Genomic DNA, 6,000 nt, shown 5'->3' with positions numbered 1-6,000 from the left:
TCAGGATCCTGGGATTGAGCGCCTTCCTCGGGCTCCCCGATTGTTGGGGAGCTTCCTTCTCCCAGTCCTCCCTACTTATGCTCTCTGTCTTTCAAATAAATAAACAAATAAATAAATAAATAAATAAATAAAATCTTTTTTAAAAATTAAAAAAAAAAAAACCTCCCTGAAAAATCTTTAAAAACAACAAAACAAAACCTCCCTGCTAAAAATGTGCTTCTCTCCAATGCTTCTCCTTGGCTTTGTATCCTGTGCCTCAGGCGGGTTGGGAGGGACAAAAGATTGATGGAGAGGAGAAGGGAGTTGAGGGAAATTGGAAGGGGAGGTGAACCATGAGAGACTATGGACTCTGAAAAACAACCTGAGGGTTTTGAAGGGGCGGGGGGAGGTTGGGGGAACCAGGTGGTGGATATTAGGGAGGGCACGTATTGCATGGAGCACTGGGTGTGGTGCAAAAACAATGAATACTGTTACGCTGAAAATTAAAAAAAAAAAAAAAAAGATTGAGAATCACTCTTCTTAGGTAAACTAAAGTCCTCCTAGCCTCTGCCCCCATCCTCCATATTCTTCCTTTCTTTCTCCTTCAAGGGTGTCCTTCTGGTTGCCCAGAAATAGAGAGCACTAAGAAAGGAAGATTATCAGAAGGCTCTGATTCAAGAGATTCCTATTTTCTAATCCTCAGGACTCAAAGCCCTGAGAGTTCTCCAAATATTTAATTATACCAGTGGCAGTTTTCTGAACAGAGTTGTCTCAAATTTGAGTATAGCACTAGGTATGTGTAGTGATTTTTGAGAGCCCTGCTTACTAAAGTGACAATTACATAGAAGAAAAAAAGCCATCAGTTCAAACTTACCTGGAAAGCATTTTAAAGAAGCATTAGTTACCTGAGTCATGCTAAGAAGCCATTTTAAAAATTTAAGTAGCCAAAGAAATTATTTTTAACTTATTGCTGGTAGAGCAGGTGTATTGCTTAGGGAAAATTATGAAAACTTTATGTGCTTTTTGGGGTCCCGTAGGCAATTTGGCTGGGGTCCTGGACCTCTGGCTGGGAGTGTGTTGTAGAGAGACTTAGGCCCAGCATGAAGATCCTGTACTGAGTTTAGATGCTCAGGTACCATCAGAGAAAATTTTTAAAAGGGTCTGTTACAATTGGACAAGCCTGTACTTTGATTTTATATTTTCATTTTAATTGTAATAAGACAAATGGCAGCATACTGAGTCTCATCTAAAAGGTTTCTCTCTTTCCCTTCTCACTAACAACAGCAGGGTGGGCATTATTCAGATGTTAGCAGGGCTGTCCCTGCCCTCTGCCTGAAGGCAGGCTCTTTCAACTGTCTGAATAGTCCTGGGCCCCAGACCTGGCATCTCACACCATGGGACAGATGACAGCGTGGTCGTCTGTGAAAGCGAGGTGGCGGTATTCTGACCCCTTGTATTTCTCTGCTAGGGCCAAAATGGTAGTCCAGAGGGACCTGCAGGCACAACTTTCTTCTTTGGGACACCAAGGGGGCAGTTTTCACTTTACTCTTTCATAAAGACATAAAAGCAAGCAGGCCTGATTTCTAGCCAGGGAAGCATGAAGGCCAGGAATTTGCAGACTTCATGGTGCTCTGCTCCCTGATGGCAGATGTGCGGGCCATATTTTGGAAGGGTCACAGAGGTCTTGGTGTGCCTTGTGACAGTCAGTCTTAGCTGTGAGGATAAAAAGCTGTAGTTGCTCCTGGGTCTCAGGATCCATCAAGGGGATTTGTTTGAGAGTCACCCTGAACACGGGCTAAATCAGGAGACTAGAGAGGATTTCGGCCATTGATTGAGTCAAGGGATGTGTGTGTGTGTTTAAAGAAAAAGACATTTTCACGGTACTTGTTAAAGACGGTAATGCTGAGTGAAATAAGTCAAACAGAGAAAGTCAAGTATCATATGGTTTCACTTATTGGTGGAGCATAACAAATAATATAGAGGACAAGGGTAGATGGAGAGGAGAAGGGAGTTGAGGGAAATTGGAAGGGGAGGTGAACCATGAGAGACTATGGACTCTGAAAAACAACCTGAGGGTTTTGAAGGGGCGGGGTGGGAGGGTGGGGGAACCAGGTGGTGGGTATTAGGGAGGGCACAGATTGCATGGAGCACTGGGTGTGGTGAAAAAACAATGAATACTGTTACGCTGAAAATAAATAAAAAATTGGAAAAAAAAATGCAAGGGAATGATAAATACAAAATTCAAGATGATGGTAATCTTCAGGGAAGAGACAGAAAGTAAAGACAGAAAAAGAACATATAGGTATTGATAATATTCTAGTTTTTGGTGATAGGTTCATATGTGTTTCTTTTATTAGGCACCCTACAGTAGATATATGTTACATATGCTTTGTGCATAGCAAATATTTCATGATATAAATAAAACAAAATTCATAAAAAAAAAAAGACGGTAAGCAGACTCTATACAGGACAATAGGATTTTACAGTTGGAGTGAGAGATTAGGTTCTACTCTGAGTATAGCTCGGGCGAGTGGGAATTTATAGCCAAGGAGTGGGGTGGGAGGTGGTCAGGGGGTAGAACATTACTAAGAGGAAACATCAGGTGTAAGGGGGGGATTGGGCTAAACTGACCTAACAGGATTCTTGCTGAAGACAAGGCTGATCAGATATCACCTGGGGGATGCTGCAGGATAAGAAACCAGATCCTATGTCAAAGTGGTCAGATATGGAGCGTGGGAGGGTCTCTTGTTACATGAACTTAGCAGGGTTCTTGCTAAAACTGCATTTCATAAGGAAGGGCACAGATGGACCTAAGAAAAGATTCAGAAGTTTAAGTAAATTTGGTCAACAAACAATCCTTGTAAGCATGTATGTGTGTGTTTGTGTATGTGTATGTGTACATTTGTGTGTGTGTATCTCTGTGTGTATGCATCTCTGTATGTTTGTGTCCCTGTGTGTGTGTGCCTGTGTGTATGTGTGTGTGGCGAGGGGTTGGTGATTAAGAAACGCATAGGGAGAAGAGTAATTCAGCCGATCTCCAGGGGGAGGAGCTGTAGCTATACACTACATTTTTAGGACTAAATGAACAGTGATGGGTCTGTAGTCATAAAAAGACAAATTTAGGAAAGGACTGATTTTAGAAAGAATATACAATAATGCCTGCATTAAGTCTTTGTAGAGCTTTCGTCCTTCAGTGATATCTTCTTGAGCTATCACTTCTTAAGTGATGTTCCTCTTCAGAATTCCCATTCCCTTCTTTCCTATTTTAATTGTGTTTCTTACCACGTTTCACCTTGGTAATTGATGTATGTGTACAAATCTCCCTAATTCAATTTTAACTTCCTTGGGGCAGGAGTCAATGCCTTGAGCGCCTTACTCTCCTCTCATATACTAAGTAAATATTTGCAGATTGAATGAATGTATTTTCAACAACTTCTTTCTGAATTTTGTTGACATTGTCAGTAAAACTTGTAATTAGTAAAGAGTAAACCTTTCAGTATTCTAAGTGGTTAATAATCATATAATTAAAATGATAACATGATAAGTGGTAAACATCTTGAGTTTCAAAGACTTTTGATATATCCATGTTATCATTGGCAGTATAAATACACATGATTTTAGTATACTAATACTCATCTCACCTCCGTGTCAAATGTTTTTGCTGGTAAAATACGGTTCATAATACCTGCTTCATCTAACAGGGCTGTGATGATGAAAATTTTCAAAGCCCTTTGGAAAGTTAATTGTGTTACAAAAAGATAAGATTGTCAAGCACAAGGTGTTTGAGATCTTACGGTTGTTATAATAAGAGAGAAAAAGAAAAACACACATGCACATCTATCTATAAAGGCTTCAAAAGGCACATGAGAATAATAGTACACGTTTTTAAGTACTTTATTCCTTGTTTTCATGAAATACTTTTTTTTAAAAGGTCTTTGAGGCTAATAATGGTAATGATGAAGATGATGGTACTAATAATAATGATAGCTTCTGCAGCATTTTATAATTTATAAAATTATAATATTACGGTGTTATCTTGGATTTAACAGTTTATTAGGGGAGAGGACCTGCTCTTTATAACCCAAAGTTACTGTTAAAAAACATGAGTCAAAATCAACCGTGAAGTCATTTTAATACAAATGTATTTAGTTAACATTATACCCAATGTTCTGAAATACATTTACTGATTTTCACAAAACATCTGGAAATTTTTTAAAAAATGCAAGTAAAGTATTTGAGGAAAGAAAGCATTCCATACATTCCCACAAGATGACAATACTACTATAATATGTTAGTGTTTCTTGGCTGAGCCTTCTGTTTATGATAGTGGGAAGGCAGCTGGGTAGAAAGCAGTTCTGCCTCTGCCTCGCCCATTCTCTCCTCTCTTCCCACACTTTGCACCCCCACAGTTCTGATTGTTGGGTGTTGGAATCTGCTCTCCTGGAGGTCCCCCAGACCTTCTGCAAGTGTTAGCACTGAGGGTTTTACTTAGCAGATTGACAAGGAGGTGACCTTCCACATGGCAAGGGGTTTACCAATATTGATTATCATATAGCCAAACAATAGAAGTCATCTAAGGGGAGATGTTTTTGCTAATTTTATGGTTATTGCACATTTTTTCTCAAATGTCTATGTGTTATTATTTTGTGCTTTAATTAGTGCCTAGATAATCCTAAATTGACTGTATTAATATTCAAGAGCATATTAAACTTTCACACTGCCTAATGAATGCAGGCAGCACTGGGAATCCAGAACCTTTACTATCCCTTGCATGCCCAACTTCAGTAGCTCCCATATGTGCCTTTTCTGTGCCATAAAATAAGGTCCAGATCAGAATATAATGGTCACCCTCATTACAGTACTTACCATACAGTATTCCAATTTTGGTTACATGACTCCCTCCCCCCAGTGGACTGTGAGCTTCTTGCGGATAGGGTTGTATTTGGTTACACTTGTTCTTCCAGGGAAAGGTATCTAATATACAGTAGGAAAGCAATAAGCAAATGTGCATTCATAAAAGGATGTGTTTGGTGGAGAGTCATTTAAAATTCCATAGATTTTGATAATTCATACTGCATTGTGAAGTCTTATTTATTTGAATGCCATTAATTTGTAAGTTAGATGTAATAAAATGTTTTATGTTAAAACCACTCCTCTCAAGATCATAAATGCATTCTAAGGAAAATGATATTTTTTGATACTGCTAAATAGACATTATTAACCATTACAATTTATACAGTACTTAACATAATTACATTTTAATAGGAATATTTTTAGTTGTGCCTTTTGCTAACTTAGATGGGTTAACATCTGTCTCACCTTGCCATTGGATTTAGGAAGTTTTCAACGACAGACTGAAATTCATTCTGGAAGAACCAAAGAACCACAGAAGAAAAATACCAAAACTAAGTAGGAAAACAGTGGATCAGTGGTTTATAAAAGATGAGAACCAAATAGTCTATCCCAAATGAATGAATAAATGAATGACAGTATCTCCAAGAAGACAAAATTTACATGTATAAAATGTGAACTATTAACATCATGGAATAAGAGGCCAAGAAGCAATGTTATCTATTGGATTTCAGAGAAGAGACAAGGTTGTAAGGAAGAACTCCATGAAGGAAGTGAACCCTAAGCTGGGCTTAAGGAAATGAGTCAAAGTGAGAAAATAACTTCCTATCTGTATTGTTCCTTTATTGCGGTGGAACGCATTACCCACAAACTTAGTGGCTCAGAACAGCCTACGTTTATTATTATCTGGCCATTTCCACGGGGCAGGATCCGGGACATGCTTAACTAAATCCTCTGCTCAGGGTCTTAAAGGTTGAAATCAAGGTGCTAACTTGGTGGTGTTCTTTCCGGGGCTTGGGGACATCTTTTACGCCCACATATTGTTGCTAGAATTCAGTTCCTTGCAGCTGTAGGGTGAAGATCCCTGTTTTCTTGCTGGCTGCCAGCCAGGGGCCTCCCATATTCCTCACCTTGCCATTCTCCTCCAACATGGCAGCTTCCTTTCTGCAG

Source organism: Martes martes, assembly GCF_963455335.1.
Source record: "Martes martes genome assembly, chromosome: 3".
NCBI lineage: Eukaryota > Metazoa > Chordata > Mammalia > Carnivora > Mustelidae > Martes > Martes martes.
The sequence above is the reverse complement of the archived record's forward strand: the minus strand, read 5'-3'. Positions refer to the sequence as shown.